The sequence below is a fragment of the Otolemur garnettii genome, unplaced genomic scaffold (assembly GCF_000181295.1).
Source record: "Otolemur garnettii isolate 467f Iridium unplaced genomic scaffold, OtoGar3 scaffold00026, whole genome shotgun sequence".
Taxonomy (NCBI): domain Eukaryota; kingdom Metazoa; phylum Chordata; class Mammalia; order Primates; family Galagidae; genus Otolemur; species Otolemur garnettii.
This window is the reverse complement of record NW_003852421.1, coordinates 10,313,260-10,318,422: the sequence shown is the minus strand read 5'-3', so window position 1 is coordinate 10,318,422 and position 5,163 is coordinate 10,313,260. Positions and strand designations below refer to the sequence as shown.

General features: G+C 42.6%; 1 protein-coding gene across 1 annotated transcript in view; it reads left to right on the top strand.

Annotated features, from left to right (window-relative positions):
- Positions 1–6: 6 nt before the first annotated feature.
- Positions 7–5,163, top strand: part of MCUR1 (mitochondrial calcium uniporter regulator 1) — a 20,976-nt gene continuing 15,819 nt past the window's right edge. Inside the window, exon 1 of the mRNA XM_003788371.3 lies at positions 7–35. The gene's annotated coding sequence lies outside the window, so the exon portion shown is untranslated. The remainder of the gene's footprint in view (positions 36–5,163) is intronic.

The following is a 5,163-nucleotide window of genomic DNA, read 5'->3' as shown; positions in this document are numbered from 1 at the left end:
CGGCCCGGCGGCCGCCCTCGCTTTCTGCAGACGAGGTGAGTACCGGGCGGGGAGAGATGGGGGCTCGCGCCGCGGGACAGGCCCGGCGACCGGGAGGTCGAGCCAGCCGAGGTCACCAGGCGTCCTCCCGGCGCTTGGGGCGAAGGTCTGGGCCCGCCTTTTTGGGCCACGGTAGCCGAGTCTCATCTGCCTAGAAGAGCCGAATTCCTGGAAATCCCAGGCGCAAAGTTCTTGGCCCAAGTATTTAAGGGCGGAGCGTGGTGGCCGGTGAGATGATGCGCGCCCATTTTTAGGGTCTGCAGCCTGAGCGTCAGCTGTGCAGCCTGTCAGCCTGAAGGGGTGACACAGGAGTGTGCAGGAGGCATGCAGATTTGAGGAGCGAAGCTCTGGGAAATGAAGAGATTGTATTACAATTTGATTGCAAACTCTAATTCATTAATTCATTCGTGGAGCACTAGTGCCTACTCTGTTCCTGAAACTTTTCTAGGTATGTGGGGTGTATTGGTCAACAAGATCTTTTTCCTCTGGCTGTGAATTCTAGCATGGGAAAAGCAATACACGCGTTTGTGTATATATAATTTCTTATATGTGCATAATTTGAATGATAGAGAAAAAAATAGGGGGATGAGGGTTGAAGAGTAGAGTGGGCCTCCACTTGTGAATTTTTTTTTTTTTATATTCAGAGGGAATTGCATTTCTTTCTTTTTTACAATTTTAAGTTTTAGATTAATGTAAGGGTTTGTTAGGTAACATCCGAGTTGCAGTTGAGTCCTTCACCCAGGAGGTTTGCCATTTATCCCCATGTAATACCTGTTACCCACTTGTGAATTTAAATGGTAATCAGAATTGGTTTCACTGAAAAAGTAGCATTGAATTTAATACAGTCATGAGTTTCTTAAGGCACTCACTTACTGAGAAATGTGTCATTAAGTGATTTCTTCTTTTGTGAACATCACAGAGTGCACTTACACAAACCTAGATGGTACAGCCTATTACACACCTAGGCTGTATAATATATAGTCTGTCGCTCCTAGACTACAAACCTATACGTGTTGGAACAATGATAAGAATTTGTGTATCTAAACATGGAAAAGGTAAGGTAAAAACACATTTTATAAGCTCCTAAAACAGGCTCGGCGCCTGTGGCTCAAGTGGCTAACGCGCCAGCCACATACACCTAAGGTGGCGGGTTCAAATCCAGCCTGGCCCACCAAACAACAGTGATGGCTGCAACCAAAAAAAAAAAAAATAGCCAGGCATTGTGGTGGGCGCCGGTGGTCCCAGGTACTTGGGAGGCTGAGGCAGAGGAGTTGGAGGTTGCTGTGAGCTGTGATGCCAGGGCACTCTACCCTGGGGACAGCTTGAGGCTCTGTCTCAAAAAAAAAAAAAAAAAAGATCCTAAGAACACTGTTACGTATGCTGTCTGGCCAGTTGTTTGTTTGGTATGCAAGATACTCAGTATGGAAGTTAAGAGTATGAACTGTGGTATGTGTACACCATGGAATACTATGCAGCCATAAAGAAAGGTGGAGACTTTACGTCCTTCATGTTCACATGGATGGAGCTGGAAAATGTTCTTCTGAGCAAAGTATCACAAGAATGGAAGAAAAAGTATCCAATGTACACACCCCTATTATGAAACTAATTTATACCTTTTATATGTAAGCTATAACCTAATAACAGCCTAAGAATACGGGGAGGGGGGAATGGGTGGAGGGAGGGGGATTGGAGGGATCACTTCTGAGGTTTATCTTACAAGGGTACAAGTGAATCTTTCTAAGAGTAGAATGTGAATGTTTTAAAATAATAACTAAGAAAATGACATGAAGGCTATGTTAACCAGTTTGATGGAAGTGTTTCAGATTGTGTGTGAAAACCCCACACTGTACCCCAGAAGTGCATTAATGTACATAGTTACCATTTAATTGAAAAAAAAAAGAAGAAGTTAAGAATATGAAGTTTGTATTTGGTTTCCTCATCTGTCCAAGCGAACTTTGTGCCTCTGTTATAATTGTGGGATTTTAATATATTTTTGATGTGCTGAAGGTCTCCCCAAAGGAGAATTGCATACTGCATGTTAACCTACAAGTTTGGACAGTTTTAAGTTCCTGAACTCATATTAGAAAAAATGCTACCATACCTCATTACTCAATAGCACTTACACTCTCCTTCCAAGTACTCTCTTGGCCATTTGGTGACCATAGTGACATTCAGCACCAAGGTATATAGCACTTTGTCTAGGATGTGTTCAAGAACTTAACTGTCAGACTTCCTACAAGGACAGCACTGATGGCTATTCTAGGAAAAGAGCTCAAAAATTGCTTTGAAAGGGTGGACTAGGTGCTGGCATTGGTGTGTAGCTTCCCAAGGGGAGTACTTCAAAGGTGACCGTAGTGATGTTCAGCAGTGAGATATGTAGCACTTTTTCTAGGATGAGTTCTTGCCCTGACCTCTTAGCTTAGTTAACCTGTTCCCTGATTATCAGTGGGAATTCAGGGAATTTGCTCCATCCTCTGGTGTTGCCCTTTGACAGAAGGCAAGATAGTATTTCCTTCCAAGAGCAGGGCTTGGAGTGCCTGGCAGGAAGCAGCCAACCTGTTTCTCTACTTTTTCGAAGGCAGTATTTCTTTGAAAGAAGCTTGCTATTTCTGGTTCCAATCATTGTGGAAAAAAATCTGTAGCATCCAAATTGGCATTAGCTCTTGCCTATTTAGGAAAGTAATCACATGATTAGTTCGTAAATGTGTGAGTGCGGGTAGGGATGAGGAGGTTGTTTGTTTTAAATGACATAAATGATTATTTTGTTACTGGAAGTAAGGAATTTGGGACCAGAATAACCCTATCGTTCTTTATAAGCCATTCCAGACTCAGAAGTTTTTCAAGCCCCCTGACCCATAGGACAGTCCAGCAGAGTTCTAATTAGAGTGAGGTGGTGGTTATAGAGAACCCCTTGAGAAATGCTTTCATTCATACATTCACTCACCACTGTTTCTTTTCTTTTTTTTTTTTTCTTTTTGGAGACAGAGTCTTACTCTGTGCCCTGGGTAGAGTGCCATGGCCTCATAGTTCACAGCAACCTCAAAATCCTGGGTTCAAGTGATCCTTTTGCTTCAGCTTCCCAAATAACTGGAACTATAGACTCCAGTCACAATGTCTGGCTAGTTTTTAGTAGAGACAGAGTCTCACTTTTGCTCAAACTGGTCTGGAACTCATGAGCTGGAGCAATCCACCTGCCTCAGCCTCCAGAGTGCTAGGATTACCAACTTTTTCTTCTAGACAGTCTCATAATCCAGATCTCAGAAGTCATTATAGTTCAGTTAAAAAAAAATATTCCTAGCCTGCAGAATGAATAAGGCTGGCTTCTGTTGGGCAGCTTGGCCAAATAGATGATACTGATGAGGAAGTAATGTCATAAGTGCTGTGACAGCTGTCTGTACTGAGCCGAGAACACAGCTGGGAGCAGTCTTTATTGCTCCCTTAACCTGAGTGTAGGTAGCAGAGAGAGCCATAAAGTATAATAAAATGGCATGCCTGGAACATAACGTGTACTTAGAAAATTGTCAAGTGAAGAAGGATTTAAAAAAAAAAAAAAAAGATGCTTACAGTTTAACAGTTGGATAGGGGTCCAGTTTAACAGTTGGATAGGGGAGCAAGCTATGCTTAGACATACAGGTGCAGGAAATAGAACAGCTTAGGTGGCCAGAAAGAAAGCTCAAAGGATAATGTGGGCTAAAATAGCAAGGGCTTTGTATACCTCCTCAAGGACTTTATTCTATAGACCAGTGGTTGTTTGAATCTTAGGGCCCATTTTTACCATCATACACACAAACACATGAGTCATTACATTTTATATTCTGTTTTGATACAAATGTGAATTATTGCATTCCTCGCGCTTATCTTGATGGTTACCATAACCACAACTGTTTCCCTCCCTAAGCTTCCAATAGGTTGAGAATGAGTGCTGCAAGCTGTAGTGAAGCATCAGATCCAGTGGGTCCAGGCCATGTTACCCTTTTGCTTAGCTACAGTTTTCTTTTTAAGTGTTCAGGAGCCAGGCATAGTGGCTCATGCCTGTAATCCTACCACTTGGGGAGGCCGAGGTGGATCACTTGAAGCCAGGAGTTCAAGACGAACCTGAGCAACATAGTGAGACCCCTGTCTCTATCCAACAAATAGAAAAATCAGGGAGATCTGGTGATGTGTGCCTGTGGTCCCAGGTACTTAGGGAGGCTGAGATAGGAGAACTACTTGTGCCCAGGAGTTTGAGATTGCAGTGAACTATGATGTCACTGCTACACTCTAGCCCCAGCAACAGAGCAAGACCTTGTCTCAAAATAAGAAAAAGGGGCTTGGTGTCTGTGGCTCAAGCAGCTAAGGCGTCAGCCACATATACCTGAGCTGGCGGGTTCAAACCCAACCTGGGCCCACCAAACAACAATGATGGCTGCAACCAAAAGATAGCTGTGCATTGTGACTGGGACCTGTAGTCCCAGCTACTTGGGAGGTGGCAGCAGGAGAGTCACTTGAGCCCAGGAGTTGGAAGTTGCTGTGAGCTGTGATGGCATGGCACTCTACCTAGGGCTACAACTTTAGGCTTTGTCTCAGAAAAAAAAAAAAAAAGAAAAGAAAGAGGGAGGAAGGGGTGAAGGATTAGGGAGCCTACTGAGGAAGCCTTTGATCTTTGAGTTAATAGATGGCTCTTCTCTCTCCTACAGCTTTTCTATAACACAGGACCTCAGACTGTGCAATTTTATGGCAAATTTAGAAAATTAATGACAAATATGTAGAAAGATTTTCTAATAGCGGAGTTTATTAAATTCATTTGAAGATTCTTTAGGTGATTCAACTTTTTTTTCTTTCTGATGTCAAAATGTCTTTGTATAGTATGATAGTAATAGCAAGCAGCTATGTTTAAATATCTTTTCTTGGCAAAACTGCAAATTGGCAGTTTTCCAAATATCGTCCCCATTTAAAAAAAAAAAAAACTCTTTTCGTAGTTATAAAATTCAAAAGGTAGGACACCATACCATATACTATCTCCCTCAAATGGATCCCTTGAAACACGAATTTTACAGAAGGATTGAATTTGTGGCTAAATGCACAAAAATTCATAGAAAAGGTAACATAAAGATTATTAGAATAGGCTCGGCGCCTATAGCTCAA